General features: G+C 50.8%; 1 long non-coding RNA gene across 1 annotated transcript; it reads right to left on the bottom strand.

The window, feature by feature from the left end:
* Positions 1-9,988: 9,988 nt before the first annotated feature.
* Positions 9,989-20,637, bottom strand: LOC122429109. Its single transcript, XR_006265927.1, has 3 exons — positions 20,501-20,637; positions 14,056-14,160; positions 9,989-10,472 (listed from the first exon to the last, which is right to left on the bottom strand). It is a non-coding gene; the product is annotated as an uncharacterized LOC122429109 (long non-coding RNA).
* Between the last annotated feature and the right edge of the window lie 530 nt (positions 20,638-21,167).

Raw genomic sequence — 21,167 nt, 5'->3', positions numbered from 1 at the left:
ACCAAGATTGGGGGGCAGACATGGCCGTGCCAGGACCAGGCCTAGGGCCCCTGGCTGTGCTAGTGACTCATGAGGGTGCTCAGGCCCCTCCTTACTCGTGAACTCTGTCATGGGGGAGTCAGGAGCCTGGCTTGAGTCGAGGCTGCGTTCTAGTGCTGACTCCTCCGCTGTCATCTCCGCTCTTTTGAGCATTTGGTCACCCCAAGTAGGCCTTGGATTTGCCCTTGGAAAACACAGAGCTAATTGTGAGAAGTAGCTAATGAGATGATGAAAATAGCACCGCTTTGGCAAGCAGAGCCACCTGGGCAGGCTCTTGCCCCAGCCACTCCCCAGGGAATAAAAACCACTGGCCGTCATAACTCTTCAGCCTCAGAGACCAACCTCAGGCTTGCTGCTGCTCCTTTGCTGAACAACTCACTCTCAGGGGTGGCCAGGTCTTGGTCAGGCCCAGAGCTTCCCCCAGAGTAAGCTGTAATCACTCTAGTCTACATATTTGTGGAGCATTGGGTGGGGGTCCAGGGCACATCCCAGGAATTGGCTCCCAGCCCAGTGTGGCCACCAAGCTTCCCTGTTCCCTCCCCAGGTCACTGCCTGTGACCCATGAGCCTGCGGCAGGAATTTTCCTCTGGTGTGGCGGGTGGGCTGTGAGTGGACAGCTTTCCTGGTGGGGAGGGGAAGGCTGGGGATGGAGTGATGCTCAGGAGGGCAACTGCAGCTCCTGTGTCTGAGCCTACCCTGCCAGCGTTCAAGGCGTGGTGTGCGGACCGAATCCGTTTCCATTGCCATCATCATCCAACCATCTCCACCAACATGGTGAATGTTTGCTGACTGCTCAATTCTCTTCTTTAGAATCAGGCCCTACCCACCCTCCAGACTGCCCTCAGGAAAGAACAGGAGCCAGCATCCTGTCCAGGAGTGACATTTCAGGTCAGACCAGGAGGGGCCCTCCCGGAGCCCACCCCTGGGTAATAATAGCACTTGACAACGGTATAAACATGGGCGGCTTATAGACGATTTATCTCTTTGAGCTCACTGGGCCGGATTGTTATCACCGCAGTGCAGAGGAGGAAACAGGTCAAGAGGTGAAGTGACTTGCCTGGGGCCGTGGAGTTAATTAGTGGCTTGAGCGGGGGCTGCCTGCCAGTCGTGTGTCTTTTCCAAGCCCTTCTCCCAACCTGGCCTGCAGGTGCTGAGTTTCCTCAGGTGGGCTGGGGGCGAGCGTGTTGGGTGCTGCCCCAGACAGAAGCAGGCCAGGTGGTGGTGGGGGCCACATTCCAGTGTTCTCACTCAGGAATCCTGAATTCCAAGCCAGGGCTTTGCCTGGCTGACAGCAAGGTGAACCTGCTTTCCCCTCGGGTTGGCCTGACGCCCACCCACAGATCCTGCCTCTCTATTCTTTTATATATTTAAATTAAAAAAAATTTTTTTAAATTTATTTTTCTGGTTATACCTTGAGGCATGTGAAACTCCCCGAACAGGGATCAAACCTATGCTCCCTCCAGTGGCAATGCAGAGTCTTAACCACTGGACCACCAGGGAAGCCTTAATGCCCCTCAACTCTTTCAGTGCCTTAGAATGGCTCCCATTCTGTAGGTGAGTGTGCAGAAGGGGCTTGAACTCTCTCACCCCCACCACCCTCTCCTCCAGGCATCTCAACCCCACAAGAGGCTTGTCAGGTCAGGCCAGGACTCCCCTGGGCTCTGGGGGGTTCTCTGACCAACACCTTAAAGAGGAGTCATACTCCCAGGTGAAGGAGGGTTTATAATGAGGGATCCCCGAGACTCCAGGAAGGCCATGGGCGGCTGAGGCCGGGTTGAGAGGGCCTGGGTGTACCCCTCAGGGTGCCATGTCTACAGAATCACAAAGTTAAGATGGAATCTTGTAGGTTGGCTAGGCTGGGACCCATCCAGTAGTCCCTTCGACAGGATTCCTCAGGATGCTTATCAGGTTTCTGCTGACACACTCCCCGAATGCGGAGCTCACTGCTTCACAAGTGCTCTCTCCAGGGGGGTCTTAGGATGTCCCTAAACCATCCATCGCTGGGCCCTAATTCTGCTCACAGACCCACACACAGTTAAGGCTAGTCTCTCTGCTGCGGGAGCCTGAATTTTGAAACCTGGCCTCATTGATTACTAACAATTTGACGTCTTCAGGCTTCGGTTTCCTCATCTGTGACACGGGGATTATAACAGTTCTTCCGTCTTGAAACTGTGAGGATCAGCGAATTCCCTGGTGGTCCAGTGGTTAGGACTCCACCCTTTCACTGTCAGAGGTGTGGGTTCAATCCCTAGTTAGGGAACCAAGATCCTGCAAGGCATGTGGTACGGCCAAAAAGAAAGAAGGAAAGAAATTGTGAGGCTCAAACAGGAGACTGTCTTCCCAGCATGAGCTGTGGCACTGCCCCATCGTAAGGGCTCAGTAAATGGCAGATGTTTTCATCTGAACATGATTCTTTCTGGCATAACCAGAAAGGTGTCTTCTGCTCTGTCCAGCCCTTCGTGCCCTAGTTTGACCCAAAACTACTGAATGCAGGGCTCAGGACTGACCTGCACCTTCCTTCAGCCCAATGTCATTGTTGTTCCAGGTGTTACACCTCTGCCTGAGTTTGCACTCACTCCATGGGTCCTTCTTGTTCTTAGGACCTCAGAGCTGGCCTGACACCGGGTCTTTCCACACAAACATCAGTAGCTACCTGATGTGGAGTCCTTGGTTTGTTAAATCAAAGTCCAGACCCTCCTGCTTATTTAGCTGACATCTCTTGTTGTTCGCCTGTGTCTGTCCTGGCATCTGGCCAGAGGCACCAGCCCTGGCAATGGACCTGGAGGTGATGGGAAACCAGAGGTGGGGAGTGGGAGGGGCTCTCCATGGGTGATGGATCACGAGGGGTCTCCACAGCATCTGGGGTTCTCAGCCTAACTCTTCTGGAAGCTTCACTCTGCCTGCCAGTGGTTGGTAGGAAGCCTTGCCCCCACTTGCCTTGCTCGCAGGTGGACCCCTCTCCTGGCTTCTCTGGGGATGGATATTCCCACCCCAGGGCCCCGTGGATGCTTGTGGACAGGGGCTGGGGAGGTCAGGAGAGTAACAGCATCACTCGTGCTCCAGGTGGGTGCTGTCATTATGCTCATTCTTAAGGGGTTATTAGTATGATGACTGAGCTAATGAGCACTGTGGGGGTGGGGAGGGGACACTTTAATCCCGCCCAGTGCCTGCTGATTGATGGGGTTGTCTCCTCAGCCATCTCTTCAGCTCCTTTAGCTGGGGAGACCTGGCCCCTTGGGGGCCCCATCGCCTCCCTCCACTTACCTCTCCTTTAGCCTGACCTGGTTCCCCTCTGGGTGAGAAGATCTCAGAAAGGGTGTGGCAGGGACAAGATGTGGGGGTGAGAGATGAGGGACTGGGGACTCTGGCTCTGGGGAAGGGAACGTAAAAGCAATGAAACCTCTGATCTTGACTGCATGCTGCCTGGGCTGGGGAAAGCCAGGCAGCTGAGTCTGAGGAGGGCTTGAGGGGAGATGGGAGCAGCCATGGAAGAAAGGGTGAGGGACATCAGGGTGGGAGTGAGGAAGTTTCCAGGTGTTCTTTGAGGCACCTTGCCTCTCTGGCCCGGATGAGCTGGTGCTGGCCAAAATCTTTCCTTTTAAGCGCCTTTCCTCTTGGGATGAAAGGGCTTGGGGAATCTCTCAGTGTATTGCTATATCAGAGAGGGGGTGGGGGACCCTACGAACCTATGACTTGTGTACAGTCGTACAGGTGTGTGCTGAGCTGTGCTAAGCCACTTCAGTCGTGTCCATCTCTTTGTGGCCCCAGGGACTGTAGCCCACAAGGCTCCTCTCCATGGGATTCTCCAGGCAAGAATACTGGAGTGGGTTGCCATGCCCTCCTCCAGGGGATCTTCCTGACCCAGGGATCAAACCTGCATCTCTTATGTCTCTTGCATTGGTGGGTAGGTTCTTTACCACTAGTGCCACCTGGGAAGCCTTGATTTCTCAAGCCACGGTTAGACACAGTGGGTCCAAGATTCAAAATCTGGGTCATGGGGGCTAAGTCCTGACAAAACCCCACCTCCCCGGAACTCACTGTCAAGTTGGAGACGTGAGGCTCACACAAGATAGGATTATGGACCATGTGCCTCTGCACATGGAGAGCTGTGTGACCTCAGACAGATCTCCCAACCTCTCTGAACCTGTTTCCTCATTTATTAAGGGAAGCTAATAACAACCTTCCAATGTTGTTATGTCTTAAATAAGAAAATGCACATAAAGTGCTCAGTGGGCCCTTGGCACAGAGCTGAAGCTTTCCTATGCTATGGTTGTCACAGCAACAGCAGGTGAAATGAGGAAGCTGGCTGAAGGTGGATCATGAATGATGGGAAAGATCAGGGGAAGGAATTGGAAGTGTGGGCCTAGCAGTTAAGCTGGGGGCATGGGAAGAGAGGAGCCAGTGGGGTGGGAGCCTGATGGTTGGGGAGGAAGGAGAAGGAGGTGACTATACTTGATAGGCCATGTGCCCATGATTGGAGGGGGCAGCTATGGGGCTCAGACCAGATCAGGTGTGGGCATTCACCTGTCCAGTCACTCAACAAATATTTAGTGAGTGCCAGTTAGGTGCCAGGCACGGTGACGGGTGGGGACAAGGCAGCCATCAGGACAAATAGGGCACTGCCCTCCTGAGCTTACCTTTTCCTGATGGTGAGAGAATTAACCACCTAATTAATTACAATGAACAAGTTAAGTTCAGGGACGAACATTCCTTTGAAGAAACTGCAGAAGGAGCAATGTGATTGAAGGGCAGGAAGGGGCCACATGTCAAGGAAGGTCTTGCTGGGGAGATGACCTCGGGGCGGAGGCATGAAGAAGGCTGAGTGAACAGCCAAGGGAAGGAAGGTCCAGATGATGGGGACAGCATGTGCAAAGGACCTGCAGGAAAAGTGACAGGGTCCAAGGAGGCCTGTGTAGCTGGAAAGGGGTTAAGGAGTGGAGAGAGCGGGGGCAGGATCCACAGGGAGTCCTGTGGTCCGGGGGAGGCGACTGGACTAGCTGCTGGCGGGTTGGGAGCAGAGACCTGACTTGAGTTCTAATAGAGTGGCTCTGGCTGCGGTCTGGGGCGGGGGTGGGGCTGTTGGATAGAAAGGGCAGAAGTGGGGAGACGTATGAGGAGGCTACTGCTGGAATCTAGGGAGACGTGCTGGGGAGCTCATTGGTGGCCATGAGAAAGGAGAGAAGAGGACATATTTGGGATCTATTCTGAAGTAGATCCAACGGAAGATTGGCAAAGGAAATGAGGTCTGGGGTCTGCTCCTTATCTAGGCCTGTGTGGAGGGATGCCTTCTACTGAATGGAAAAGGAATGTGGGGGGAGGATGGGCAGATTTCACTGGGAGGCCTGGGAGAATGCCCCCTGACAGTGACCCATGCCTGGGACCAGAGGTTAAAGAGCTGGGTCCTCAGACACCATGACTCAGAGCTGAGGGCTCCACCACACACTCCTGGGCCAGGCCAGGCCTGGCCGAGGCCCACCTTGCTGTTCCTTCCCCTGCGATTCTGTGTCTGTTCTCTGCCGGACCTGCAACCAGGGGAGACCTGGATGCTGAGCCCCCACCCTGCCCCCGGGACTTTGGGAGGTGAGGCTGCAGTGATGCAGTGGGAGGGAGCACTGCTGTCCAGAGCAGGCCTGGGGGAGCTTGGCACACAGAGGGTGGCCCATGTAGGCTGAAAGTGCCCGGAGGATGAGCCATTGGAGGCTGGCCCCGACACGGAGCAGCGGTGACACCTTCTCCTACAAAGGGACAAAGGTGAGACCCTCAGAAATCCTCCTGGAGCCTCTGGATCATGGTCTCAGCTTCCTAGAATCTGGGCCAGCTATGGGGGTGTGCCTGGACTTGGCAGGAAGCAGGGCCAAGGTCAGCTAGACTCCTTCCAGACAAGCTCAGAATCTGGAAAGCAATAGGGGTGGCTTTGGGGAGTGTCCAGGCATCTGGATGCCTCTTCTCCTCCATCTCTGCTGGGTGAGTGAGGACCCCCTGATGTTGTGGGTTTCTCTACAGTGGGCAGAGCCAGCCCTCCAGACACCAGAATGTGAGGAGAGCTGGGGAGGCTGACGATATGTTCCAGGAGGGGTCCCTCCCGAGGCTGCCTGTCCCCAGCTGCCTGCCCAGAACCCCCGGTCCCCACTTTGCCCCCAGGTGTCCCACACAAGGAGCGCTGAGCAGAGGGAAAGCCCTGGCAGGCTCCATGCTGTAACTCACAGGTCCACCCCTCCGGAACTCAAACTCGATGGGCTGGGACCTGGGCTGGGGCCAGCTCTGGCTCCTCGGTCCTGGGACCATAACCACATCTCTCTGAGGCCCAATTAGGGGCCCTGAGTGAGAGAGGTGACGGAGCTTCCTGGATGCATTATCAGTGTTTGGTTTGGGACTTTCGGAACAGGTTCAGTTCCTGCTCCTTATCCAGGCCCTGATAATTAGAGTCTCTGGCCTTTGATATGCCTCAGTCTGGGACACGGGACTCTCAGCCCTGCCACCCAGCCCCAGCATTCACCACCCACAGAGACTGGTCTGTGGTCAAGGCCAGCTCCATCCAAATCAAACCCCTCCCCGTGGCCTGTCTGACCTGCCCAGCCCCCGCAGAGTCTCAAGAGGACACGGGGCACAGGAGCATGGGTTCCTGGCCCCCCTGGACAGGTCTAGGGACTTACAGGCGAGACTGGTCAAGAACAGGAGGGAGTCTCTGGAAGTTTCCAGCCCCCACTGCCAAGTGGGCCACTCTCTCTGGGGGAGGAATTGAAGACAATGGTGCGGACCCATGGGGTGAACCACGGACTGGCCCGAGGTTGACTGCCTCGTGCTAAAGCCAGACCCCTTGTCCTCATTTCCTCCTTGGGAGATGCAGTCACACAGAGGGGCTTTCTCCGGTCTGGATGCTGCACTGAGAGGAGGTCTTGGGCTTACCTTTCAGCAAGAGGTCAGGGGGGACATGGCCACTGTGGAGGCGAGGTGCGGAGAAGGGTGGGAAGGAGGAGGGAGAAGAGGAGAGTGGAGGGTCATATGGAGTAAGAGAAGGAAGGGCGGGGAAAGGAGAGGAGGACAGGGACAGGATGGAGGAGGCCTTCCTTGCTGCCCAGCTTAGAGAAAGGTGTGTCTGGGGCACGCGGGAGATACACACAAGCTGCCTCTTGGGGAGCAGGAGCTCGTGCACCAGCCTGGGGCTGGGCATGAGCATGTAGATGGGCAAGCGTTGTCCCTGGCGTGTTTGTGCGTGGACATCCTGCACCGAGTGAGCGTGGGGCCTTTCAGCATTTGCATCATGAGCAGACACGCATAGACACACACACAGAACACTTATCTGAACAGGCACTCTGATTTATTCTGTTCCAATTTGAAAAAGAGCCCTTTTTTAGGACTTCACACAGCCTGCCCTCAGGGAGCCCCAGTCTGAGGGGAGACACAGCCTTGCACAGGGAGCCCCAGTCTGAGGGGAGACACAGCCCCGCCTCAGGAGCCCCAGTCTCTGCAGACCAGGAAGACACAGCCCGCCTCAGGGAGCCCCATCTGAGGGAGACACAGCCCTGCCTCAGGGAGCCCCAGTCTGAGGGGAGACACAGCCCCGCCTCAGGGAGCCCCAGTCTGAGGGGAGACACAGCCCCGCCTCAGGGAGCCCCAGTCTGAGAGGAGACACAGCCCTGCCTCAGGGAGCCCCAGTCTGAGAGGAGACACAGCCCTGCCTCAGGGAGCCCCAGTGTGAGGGGAGACACAGCCCTGCCTCAGGGAGCCCCAGTCTGAGGGGAGACACAGCCTTGCACAGGGAGCCCCAGTATGAGGGGAGACACAGCCCCGCCTCAGGGAGCCCCGGTCTGAGGGGAGACACAGACCAGCCCTCAGGGAGCCCCAGTATGAGGGGAGACACAGCCCCGCCTCAGGGAGCCCCGGTCTGAGGGGAGACACAGACCAGCCCTCACGGAGCCCCAGTCTGAGGAGACACTGCAGAGTCAGGTTGATTGGGCAGTCATGTATAAGAGTCCAAGTCAGACCTTCAGGGAGCTGTTGGAAGCCAGAGGCTATAGGTCCCTGGGGGCCTGAGGTCCAACATCCTCAATGACAGAATTTCCCTCTTGGATGTACTACTATGGAGATATCAGTGTGAGGACCCCTCCTCAGAATTTCACGATCTCTGACACAGGCTCCGCCAATCTGCGGGTGTCCAATTTCCTGTGAAAGTCCAGCCTGCTGTGAATATCACAGGGAGGTCACAGGAGGTCCCTGTGACCAGGTGGGGTCTAGGTCACTGCAGAGGGGGTGACAGAAGTGAGGAGAGAGGGAAGGAGCAAAGGGCCCTGCTCTCCATTCCTTGCTCCAGATGCACACACACCTCCAGCCTGGAGAGTCCTTTGTGGACTAACTCCTCGCGGAGCCCACTGCTCCTTTGCCACACGGGACCCAGGTTCTCACCAAGTCCTAGGGTGGGAGTTGAACCTCCTTCTTGCTGAGGGAGGCTGCTGGACTCCAGCCTCCAGAGGACCACTCCCAGGGGCTTTCTCTCCTGTCACCAGCCAGATTCAGGGTTTGCCCATCACCAACCAGGGGTTTGGCCTGAACCAGATGGAGCTGGGCACCACCTTCAAAAGCACCCACTTTGATGGCATAATGGACCTGGCTTCCTCTTCCGTGTCTGCCTTGGGGCTGGCTGGCTTTTTCCATGGGCCTGCGTGGCTTTTGGAGCCTGACACCAGAGCCCGTGGTCAGTTTCTATCTCACCACGACAGAGGACCCCACGCCTGGGAGCTCCCTCTGCGCTGCAAATGGTCAACCCATGACTAGACAGGGCCTTTTGGAGGCCTGGCTGGAAACTTTGCCCCGAGCCAGGGGCTGGGGGGGGCGGGTGGGTGGTGCAAGAGGAGCAGGAGGGTGGTACCGGGGATCAGGCCCACTGGGCTGACTCAGAGAGTAGGCTCCAGAAATAGGGGTCCAGTCACCCTGCAGCTGCCTCCTCCACAGTCTGACTATGTCTCTGGTCCCTGGTTGACAAGATGACATCATCATGGGAGAAGTCACCTTTGGGGGCAAGAATAGCCAGCTGTACACAGGCGAGGTCTCCTGGAGCCCTGTGGTTGCCTAGGTTACTGGCAGATCACCTTCCAGGGGTGGGGAGATTCAAATCCCATACCCTGCTAAGGGAGGAGGCCTGGGGGGCTTCCTTTGGGAAAAATATAGGGCTTTTCCCAGCCTGGGGCAGACCTGCGGATTGCTCTGAAGGAGAGCCTGCATGGAGGCTGGAGGAAGACTGGAATGACCTCTGACCTCTAATGGCTCCTGCAAGTTATCCATAGGGGACCGAACCACTGACTGGTGCCCCCAGGGCTGCCTGGCTGTCATGGACACAGGTACCTCCCTCATCATTATCCTTGAACAGATTTGTGGTCAGCTTATCGGGGTCCCAGGGAGCAACTGAGGAAAAGGAGGCACCCCAATCCACTGTCCCTGGGAAGTCAAAGGATACTGACCGGAGGGGCTCCTCCTGAGGATTTGCATGCCATTTCCCTGTCAGGTGTCTTGTGCCAGGTACACTGGGATCTCCCTGCCCTTCCCCCCAACCCCCTCTTCCTCAAAGACTTCCCCAGAAACAGCCCTTTGCTCATATTTCACTCCTACCAGCTTGGACTCCATCTTGGTGTCTTCACTGGGGCATTCGATCTGGGGTGGGGACTTATCTGCAGTGGAGCCGGGAGAGGAAGGTTGGGAGGTTGAGGGACCAGGGGGAAGGATTTGGGCGCAGGATGGATTTCCAAGTTGTGAGACCAGCCACCTCTGTCCCCTGGAGCCCTGAGGGAACAGGTTCTGACTCCCTGTCTCAGTTCAGTTCAGTTGCTCAGTCGTGTCCGACTCTTTGCAACCCGAAGGACTGCAGCATGCCAGGCTTTCTTGTCCATCGCCAGCTCCCGGAGTTTACTGAAACTCATGTCCGTTGAGTCGGTGATGCCATCCAACCATCTCATCCTCTGTCGTCCCCTTCTCCTCCTGCCTTCAATCTTTCCCAGCATCAGCTACCTGTCTCCTCCTCCCTTTTCATTTCTCCAGCTTGTCACCAGCTGTAGTAGTTGCCAGAGCCCACCTACCATTCCCTTCACCATCAGTGGCATCCACTTTCTCTGCTGAGTGCTCAGCACCTCCTCCCTGTGATTCTCCACATCTCTCTCCCCTTTCTCTTTCATACCTGGGCACTGGGGAGCCCTGGAAGCTGGGTGGGAAAGAAGCTCATAGAGCTCTGGGGTGTCTGATTTGCATAAGACTTTAAGGGTCATCTTATTGACTTCTTCCACAAGCATAATACCAGGAACTGCCATTTATCCAGAGCTTCCTGAGATGCTGTATGTGCAGTGGTTGAGGTTCCATCCGTCTGCACTAGGATCCTTGTTCTGCTGCTTCTGGGCCTTGTAACCTTGGGCAAGTCACTGAACTTCTCTGAGCCTCTATTTCCTTATCTGTAAAATAGGGACAAGACAGTGTTTCCCTTATAAGGTCCTGGTGAGATTTACTAGACTGGCAGATGTAGAGTGATTAGAGGGGGGTCGGGCACATGCTGAACACCCCATAAGCGCTGGTGGTACTTCCTGGTTCAGATGCTGAGCTGAGGGTTCTGTGTATGTTTGCTCTTAAAATCCTCCAGATAATTCCAGAAGTGGGTACCACCATCACCCCCTCCCCGACAGGGGGATCTCTCAACCTCCTCTTAAACCTGAGACATGGCCTTTACCACATTTAGGCAGTCCCCATTCCATTTGCCCAAGAGGGATGATGGTCACAGGGTCCTCTCCAAATATTCAATTGCAATGGGCTGGGCCCCCCTTCTCTCCCAGCCTTCCACCCTGCTCCTGACTAACAAATATGCATTGAATACCCTCTGTGCTGCTCCTGCAGGGTAACAAAGGAAGGAGGAGACACTATCCTGTTCTCTGAACACTTGTGATTAATAGTTCATGTGACAAATGACAGCTAAGAGTGCAAGAATGTGTGTGTGCATGCGCACACATGGGCTCAATGTCATAGAGATGAGTGTTTTTCAAATCGAAGCTCATGGACTTTCCTGGTGCTCGAACGGTTAAGAATCCACCTGCCAATGCTGAGGATATGCACTCCATCTCTGGTCCAGGAAGGTTCCACATGCGGCGGGGCAGCTAAGCTTGTGTACCACAACTACTGACCCTGTGCACCCTATAGCCTGTACTCCACAACAAGAGGAGCCACCACAATGAGAAGCCCAAGCACCACAATTAGAGAGTAGTCCCGGCTTGTTACAACTAGAGAAAGCCCATGCACAGCAAAGATGACCCAACACAGCCAAAAATGAATAAACATATAGATACATACATTAAAAAAAAGCATCACAGCTCACAAACAACACATTAGAAGTCAATTCAGTTGACTGGAACCAGCACTTAAGAAACAATTAAATAGAAGAGAAAAACTAGAGTGCATCCCATGTATTATGGACTAGAATTTTATGAGGGGGAGGGTGAAGCTTTTGTTTTAATTAGACTTTGTATGTATGTGTACATAAGGTCATGGTGTGAAATATATTTCTAATTGTGAGTTGTGGTTAAAAAAAACCCCAAAGGCCTCAGTTCAGTGATTGGGCCTTTGTCTCCTTCAGGGGACCCCTCTTCTTGCTACACTCCAGCCTCGCTGGCCTCATCACTTCCTCTTTCCTACCTCAGGCCCTTTGCACATGCTATTTTGCTGACAGAAATGTTCTTTCCTCACTCCCTTCACCTACCTGACTTGTGTTTGTCATGCAGAACAGAGCAATGGGTCATATTACCCCCGTCTCTCAATTGATGGAGAAGCTGAAACTCAGAGAGATTAAGTGACTTGCGCAAGGTCACGCAGCCAGGCAGAGGTGGGCTGGGATTTGAATACAGGCTTCTCTGATTTCAGAGCTCAGGTTCTTTCCTTAACCCATGAGACCTGCCTGCGGACAGCTTCAACTCCTTTTCCTCCAGGTCAGCGCAGTAACGGCCTCCTCGGGTTTTAGCCCACACTCTTGCTCTTGAAGAGCCGCCAGCCCCCAGGGCTCCCTGAAGATGTCTTCTTAAGGACCTGCTACTCCATCCTCATGCAGGCAACAGCAAGGTGGGTGTGGCTGCTGTTGTACTGACTGTTTCCTGGTCTGTTTTCTGTTTTCTGCCTGTTTCCTGCAGAGGCATTCCGTCTGGGTCTCATGGAAGCTGAGAAGCGTCCACTTTCACTCACTCCAGCCAAACTCTCCTTCTCAGGGCTGAGAGCTGGGAGACCCCAAATAAAGCAGCTGTAGGCCTGGCTTTGGGGAACAAGGTGGGTGGCTGGGGAGTTAAATAGGAGGTTGAGATCAGTTCCATTCTCATGCCCACTCAATATAGGTTAGTGGGTCCCAAATCTGTCATTCAAATACCACCCTCATGATCTCTGCCCTAGCTGTGTGTGGCCGCTGGTTAGAATCTGCTGATGTGGGAATGGGGGGGGACGCCAGGTCAAGTTTCCCCACCAGTTCTCTGGCTTGTGTAAGGTGCCGTTTCTGGAGATGTGGGACAGTAGTTGGGGAGGAAGCTGAGCCGGTGGTGTGGACAGACGCACAGACACGGAGTCTCCAATTTGGCAGGACGGCTGACCCTGAGACGCTCACAGTTGTCCTGCCTGTCAAATGGACAGGGCCACCTCCCGGCAGTGCCTTGGCGGCGGGCGACAAGCTCTGGGAGTTCCTGGCTGGATTTCACATGTAGGAGGCTGTCTGTCCCTCCCCATGGGGCCCAGGGCTGGAGTAGGGGGAGAAGAGAAATCGAACACCTAGATTCCAGGGCTGGGGCCCCCAGGCCCTCGGCTCTGCCCCTCTGCGAGGTGGCTGGCCTTGTCATTCCTTGGTGACAAGGATTTCAGGCTGCAATTCTGCTGTTTCCTGGCATTCCTCAGTTAAAAGTGTGTCCCGAACTCCCATAGTCCATGAAATCATGGGTGAGATGAGTCTGATATGTGTGCTAAAATATACAACAATAAACACAGCTACATATAAAAGACATGCTCATCCTCATTGCACCTAAAGTCATTTCTTCTTCTCATTTCTTGTGGACAGTGTCAGCCCAGGTGAATGCATGCTTTTCCCACCAGTTCAGGACTCCCTGGACAGGGGCTACCTCCCTGCTTCATCTTTGGCTGGGGCGGGGTGGTGATGGGTCTCTGATGACAGGTGTTCTGTCTCTCTCTCTCTCTCTTTTTTAGTTTCAAGTATATAATATAATGATTCAATATTTTTATATATTGCAAAATTATCATCACAATCATTCTAATTAACATCCATCTTCATACACAGTTACACATTTTTTTCATGATGAACTTTTAAGATTTACTCTCTTACAGATTTTCAAATGTATAACACAATATTATTAACTATAGGCAACATGCTATACATTACAAACCCGTTACTTATTAGTATTTATAACTAGAAATTTGCATCTTTTAATCCTCTTCACCCATTTTGCCCAACTCTCATGCTTTGCCTCTGGCAATAACAAATCTGTTCTCTGTACCTATGAGCTTTTTCTTTTTTTGTTGTTTAGATTTAGTATTTATCTTTCTCTGAATTATTTTATTAGCATAATGCTATCAAGTTCCATCAATGTTGCCTCAAATGGCAACATTTTATTTTATATATATATATGTATGTGTGTATGTTGTCATATGTGGTTGCTGTTTAGTCGCTAAGTTGTATCTGACTCTTTGGGACACTATGGACTATAGCCTGCCAGGCTCCTCTGTCCATGGATTTCCTAGGCAAGAATACTGGAGTGGGTTGCCATTTCCTTCTCCAGGGTGTTCTGTCTCTTTATTCCTCCTTTTCCTCCTTTTTTGGCCATACCACATGGCTTGCAGGGTCTTAGTTCCCCAACTAGGGGTTAAACCTGCACCCTCAGCAGTGAAAGCTAGGTCTTAACCACTGGACCACCAGGGAATTCCCTTCCTTCTTCTTTTTAAAATGTGACTTTATAAGATTATAGTTGATGTTTAATATACATACATACAGAAAGGTGCACATACCATGAGTATCCAGCTTTGACGTCTCAAAGACCCACATGACCCAAACACACGTCCAGAAGCAGAACATCATCAGCCCTCTCCAGATGTTTCTTTGCCTCTTCAGCTCTGGCCCAATGTAAAGAAAAAGATTCTGACTCGGTTGACAGTTATTGAGGGCTTGCTCTGTGCTGCCACTTTAATAACTGGATTTTATTGGATAATTCCAGCAACCCTGAGGGGCAGATGATTATCCCTGTTTTACAATCAGGGAAATTCAGGGTTGAAAGGGTGAATGAGTTGTCAGGGTCAAGTGGTCAACGAGTGGTGAAGACTGGTCTCCCAAGTGAATCCATATCACACACTGGTGTCATATTTTTTTTAACTTTTTATTTTATGTTGGAGTATAGTCTATTAACAATCCTGTGATAAGCTCAGGTGTTCAGCAGAGGGATTCAGCCATACATATACATGTATCCATTTCCCCCCAAACTTCCCTGCCATCCAGGTTACCACATAACATTGAGCAGAGTTCCCTATGCTGTACAGTAGGACTTTGTTGGTTATCCATTTTAAATATAGCAGAGCATCACATTCTTAAAAATGTGCAAAGAGAGGTGAATGAAGAGTTCAAAGTAGGGTCTATAGGTCATAAGAAATAATCTGCATGGACATCTGTCTGCTCAGACATCAATCTGCCCTTACTCATTCTGGGGACTACTGTCTACACTCTTTAAAAGGCTTCCTGAGGGAGCCCCCAACTTCTTTTAGGGCTCTGCTGCTGACCACAATTGGTTGCTCCAAGAGTGGATACCTGACCCAAGATAGGCTAATCAGAGAGCTTCTCTGGGAATTTTGGTTTCATTCTTTCTCTGGAGATGAAAAACTCATGTGATGGTGCTCAGTTATTTGAAGAAAGGCAGCCTGCAGTGAGAGAGGGAGGGAAAGAGGATGGGGAAAGCAGGAATGAAAAGCAAATGTCCTGATAGCGTTTGGATCTCAGATTTCAGTTGACCCTGAGGCTCTGCCCCATCCTTTCTCTTCCTGCAGCTGGGTTGCAATATATATGGCTCAACATCCATCCAGTGCATTCCCATTTCCACCTAAGCCAGACAAGCTAGCTATTATCTCTGAGCACGGTTACATTGATCAATGGACCAGAGAAAAAACAACCAGTCTATTTATCCATTATACACACAGAGATCAATTTCTAGTTGTTTGAGATATAAATGGATAAAATGGACTCCATTATTGAATGGGGATAAGGTAACCTACTTTATGTGGTTGTTGTGAGGTTGCTTGATTAAACAAATATAAAGTATCGTGCTTGGCACAACTTCAATGATGGGATATTGTTGTAGGGGAGGAAGAATCCATTTAAAAATCTTGAACCTAGCTCTTCCTTATGTCAGAGTTCTAATTAATAAACACAGAAGGGATGATGGACATTAAAAAGTACCACCATAATGACTGTTGTAGGTAAGGACCAATAACAGATGTTAAAATTGGTGGGCAGTGTGACATATATATATGTGTGTATATATACCCACAAAACAGAATATAGCTCAACTATAAAAAAGAATGAAATAACGCCATTTGCAGCAAGGCAAATGGACCTAGAGATTATCACACTAAGTAAAGTAAATCAGATAGAGAAAGACAAATATTATATGATATCACTTATATGTGGAATCTTAAAAAGTAATACAAATTAACTTATTTACAAAATAGAAACAGACAGAGAAAACAAATTTATGGTTACCAAAGTGGAAAGGGAGTGGAGGGATAAATTTGGAGTTTGGGATTAACAGAACAAACTTCTATATACAGTATAGATAATCAACACAGGAATTACTGTAGAGCACATCAAACTATATTCAATATTTTATAATCTATAATGGAAAATAATCTGAAATAATCTGAAAAAATATATATAACTGAATCACTTTTCTATATACCTGAAACTAACACAACATTGTAAATCTACTGTACCCCAACAAAAATTTTTTAAATTAAATTAAAATTTTAAAAAATTGATGGGCAGAAGAACGATGAAAAACAGGAGACTTGCGTAGCCTCAAAATATCTCCCCAGAAGATACTTATTAATCTTCAAGGGAAAGATAGTTACTGTTCAGTAGAGACATCTGGTAGACCTCACCTTACCCTAGTTACTAAGGTGAAACCACCAGTAATGAGACCTTTCCATATCAGGTACCTCCTGATATCATGCACTGAGAAGGGTATATCACATCTGTGGTTTCTGCAGCCAAATGCATGCCTTCAATTTCATGAGAAAACATCAGAATAACCCAAACTGGGGGACAGTCTTTGAAATAACTGCTCAGCACTTTTTAGAAGTAGCAAGGTCATGAAAGACAAAGAAAAACCAAGGCACTTTCACAGATTGCAGAAGACTAAGATATGAAAAACTAAATGTGATGTGGGAACCTAGACTGGAATGCGAATCAGAGAAAGGAGGTTAGTGGGAAAACTGGTGAAATTCAACTAAGGTCTATAAATCAGCTAATAGTATTAGGTCAGGGCTAATTTCCTGGCTTTGATCATTGTACTGTGGTTATGGTGTCAGATGTTAACTTTAAGAGATTCCGGATGAAAGGTATACAGGTACTCTCTGTACTCTATAACTTTTCTTTAATTCAAAAATTATATCAAAAGAAAAAGGAGGAAAAAACATGACTCCTTGAACTTGAAAAAAGAAGCCCTCTTTTTCCAGTTTGTCCCCAATAAGTTTTATTAAATCAATATAATGGTGTAAGTATAAAATGCACAAAACTTAAGGAAAAAACTATAAAACCAAAGTAAACAGCCAAAGCTGTAACTAAAATTCATATAGACTGATGCCAAAGATGTGAGGTTTATATAGTAGCTGTCCCTGGAGTTGAGGTGAGGTCTCTTAGCTCTGTCAGTTTATTTCAGGAGTAAGAACACACACAGAGACACAGATTCCCTGGTCCAGTCTCACACCCACTGCAAGAGACCTCTCTTCCAGGATTCCTCAAAAGGTGCTCCTTTAGCCTCTGTGTGGGTGACTCTGGGAAGCCAGTTGGGAACTGGTTAGTTGCTCAGGCCCGAGGTGATGGAGGCTTGGATGAGGCAAAGTTGGTGAAGATGGAGAAACACAAACAGACCAAGAATGCCTTTTGGAGGAAGAACCTATGGGATCCAGTCAGAACCTGTACTGAGTGTCAATGATACACCACGCCTGGTTTAGGTCCTTTGTGTATTCACTCATTGGGTCATTCAACAAATATTAGCCCTGCCTGCTCTTACACATTTGATCCCTGGGTGGGGAAGATCCTCTGGAGGAGGAAATGGCAACCCACTCCAGTGTCTTTGCCTGGAAAATCCCATGGACGGAGGAGCCTGGTGGACGACAGTCCATGGGGTCGCAAAGAGTTGGACACGACTGAAGCGACTGAGCGTGAGCACGTGGGTGACTCTGATAATGAGAAGTTCACAACTCTCTTCCTTTGGTTGATGTTCGATTTGTGCCCAAGTGCTATTGATGGGAATGAGAAATTAGAATCAACCCAAATCATAGGGCTAAATAGTGCCAGCCCCCCAAATGAGAGGGCACTGTATAGCCACCAAGAGTGATAAGAACATGGCTTATCTCAATTCATGGGAGTGTGCATATAACAATCTTCAGGAAGAAGAACAGAACAAAAATAGCATTTACACACTGATTACAGCTATGTTAAAATCTCGCTGTGTACATTAAGAGCTAGAGATAATTTAGTAATTTAGAATGGTGCAAATAATTGCTGTTTCATGCTGCTTTGATTTTTTTTAAAGTGGTTTATGTATAGAATTTAAATGAAATTTAGTACACAGAATTTTTTCTTAAATCCTCCATTAAAGGACTTGGGGGTTATTGTTTCAAAATTGAGAATGGCTACATGAGCACTGGATTGGGAAGGATCCTGAGGTCATGTCTCAGCGCCATCAAAGTGTGTGATCTGTTTGATTGGTGATGTCTGCCATGGGTGAAGGATTAGCAGTGGCAGTATGCAGGCTAGTACCTGCTTTCTCTTCTTGAGACACTCCCAGCAACCAGTTTCACTTGTGGTCACTCTGAAAGGTGAATGAGCTGTTTAAGGAGCCAGGTGAGAGAAATAACCTCTTCTTTTAGTTGCAGGATTTGGGGCAAGTCACTGGGATACAAGATGATATGCAATAGGGATTTCCCTGGTTGGTCAGTGGTTAAGACTCTGCACTCCCAATGTTGGTGACCTGGGTTCAATCCCTAGTCAAGAAAGTAGATCCCACATGCTGCAACTAAGAGTTCGTATGCCGTAACTAAAGATCCCACATACTGCAACTGAAAAAAAAAATCCCACATGCCACAGCTAAGATCCAGCACAGCCAAATAAATAAATAAATATTAAAAAAGGAAAAAAGGTGGTATGAAATAAACACCATAAGGGCAGGAAAAGCAAAGTCCTCCACAATAGAGGCCAATTTAAGCGTAGGTAGACACAGCAGTGGAGAAAGAAATGGCAACCCACTCCAGTATTTTTGCCTGGAGAATCCCAGGGACAGCGGAGCTAGTGGGCTGCCATCTATGGGGTTGCACAGAGTCGGACACGACTGAAGTGACTTAGCAGCAGCGGCAGCAGCAGACACAGCAGGGAAGGCTTTATGGCCTTTGTACTGGGTCTTGAAGGATGAGGAGATTTTGTAGGTGCAGATGCCTGTGAAGGGTATTGCACGGAGGCGACAGCATGGATAAAGCACGGAGGTTGGAAAATAACAGGCCTCCTGAGGAGCAAGCAAGAAGATCACTATAACTGGAGCACAGAGCATGTGTAGGTTAGCAGTGGAAGGTGAAGACGGAAACGGAGGCAGAAGCCAGCCAGAGTATGTCCTGAAGGCTAGGGTAATGAGTCTGGATTTTATTAGTCAGCCACAGGGAGGCTTTGGTGAGTTTTGAGGCAGGTCGTGCTTAGAAAGAGAGGAGACCAGAGGATGACAAGAAATGCCTCTTTCCTGGGAGCCCATCACTGTGAGAGGACCCCAGGCCCTGTATTTTGACACGATCCCTTTGGAGTGTGGGGTGGAAATCAGAGCACTGGGATAGCGAGGTGTGGGAGGTAAAACCAAAGCCCACTGAGAACCACCCCACGGGCTCCATCCACTGTTTGGGATTTCCTGAGCTCTGGGCCGAGCACGGGGAGGTGGAAGCCACAGCCTCCACTTTCTAGGAGTTTCTAGTCTGTGGAGGGAGGCAGCATACCACATGAAACAACTGGAGGCCAGTCTTAGACGGTGTGCCCCTGGGCAGGGGGGACACCTGCTGAGGTCAGTGTTTAGGAGTAGAAGATGAACTTGGTGGGGATTCCCCGGGCTCCTGTCCTTGGGGGGAGGCAGCCTGGATGACTTCTAAGGGGTCCTCCAACTCTGCACATCCCTGAGTCTAGGAGGAGCTGTCCTGAAGGATGGACAGAACTTGGACATGTAGAAGGAAGAGAAATGGGCTTTCCAGGAATGGGGAGCTGGGTGGTGGGGGTCAGCCAGGGCAGACAAGGACTCAGGACGTATGGGGACACCGAGGGGACTGACTGAGTTTTATCAGGTCAGGTTGGGCAGGCTGAGGCAGCAGAACCCCAGGGTCTGGCAACCAAGCAGGTGCCCCGGCTCCATGCATTTGACCAAGGATTCTTAGAAGGGATGTGGGGTGATCGGGGTTCGGGGACAGCTAGCCCACTGTTGTCAGGCTCCTTGAGATCTGCCAGATAAGGAAAGGGTCCCAGGAGGCCCATATTGGGGAGTGTGGTTGGCCTCACAAGACTTAGGGGCCCATGGATTCTGCTGTATTCACAGGATGTGACAAGATTCTAAGGATTTTATAACTTCTTTTTAAAAAACAATATTTAATTCTGGGCTCCCCTGGTCGCTCAGTGGTAAAGACTCCGCCTGCCAATGCAAGAGACACAGGTTCAATCCCTGATCTGGGAAGATCCCACATGCCTCAGAGTAACTAAGCCCATACACCACAGCTATTGAGCCTGTGCTCTAGAGCCCAGAGGTTGCAACTACTGAGCCCATTTGCCTAGATCCCATGCTCTGCAATAAGAAAAGACACTGCAATGAGAAGCCTGTGCCCCACAACTAGAGAGTAGCCCCCGTTTGCCGAAACTAGAGAAAAGTCCAGGCAGCAACGAAGACCAGCTCGGCCAAACATAAAAATAAATAAATAAAATTTAAAAACATTTATTTCTGATAATTGAGAGTAAGTTCCATGCCTCATTATTGTAGTCAGCCCTGTGTTTTTGCATCCTGGTTGCTATATATTCATTCAGAACTTCCCTGACCAGGGATTAAACCCATTTCCCTTCAGTGGAAGCTCAGAATTTTACCCACTGGACTGCCAGGGAAGTCCCTCCTATTACTTTCCTTTGTCTGCTCTCCCAAAGCGGACCCCAGGGAAGGCACTGCCTCCTTACCTTGCCTTCCACCCTAGAGTCCAGCGTGTCCCTGGAGACTGTGGGCAGGAATGGGAGCTGACCTGGCCTTGAGACACAGTCCGGCAGGGACCTCCCTCTCTTTGCCAGGCCTGGGCAGACCTCTAAGAGCCCTTCTGCCCCTCCTCCATCCAGGGCCAGGGGAGACTCCAGGGCTCTGGCAGGGCAGTGGGTGGCAGTGGCCAGAGTGGAAAGTCCCCACGGGCTAGATTTTATTGGTGTTTGGCAGGCCTGGTTTTGGCCTCCCTCCTGGGGCTCAAGGGCCTGACAATCTGTTTGGAGCACTGAGTGAGGGGTATGAGGTGGCAGAGGGGGTACAGGGTGGGGACTTTTTCCACTCGCTCTAAAATGGAGAGTTCTCTAGTGCCAGGTTGGTGGGCACTGGGCCAGCTCCAGGTCACTTCAGGCGATGAGAAGCCTGTTGCCGGGAAGCCAGCAGGACCTGGAGATGAGGGACAGAAGAGGACACGGGAGATCGGGCTCAGAGCAAGAAGGAGGACAGATGAGGGCTGGGGAAGAGGGTCATGGGGGACCCAGGTGTTTCAGGAGAACTAAAGACATGGGCAGAGTTGCAACGGGACAGAAGAGAGACAACGAAGAACAGAAGCAGGGGCTGGGAGGTCCCCCTGTCCCCATGCCCCTGCCCAGG

The sequence above is a fragment of the Cervus canadensis genome, chromosome 28 (genome assembly GCF_019320065.1).
Source record: "Cervus canadensis isolate Bull #8, Minnesota chromosome 28, ASM1932006v1, whole genome shotgun sequence".
NCBI lineage: Eukaryota > Metazoa > Chordata > Mammalia > Artiodactyla > Cervidae > Cervus > Cervus canadensis.
This window is presented reverse-complemented; position numbering and strand designations above follow the sequence as displayed.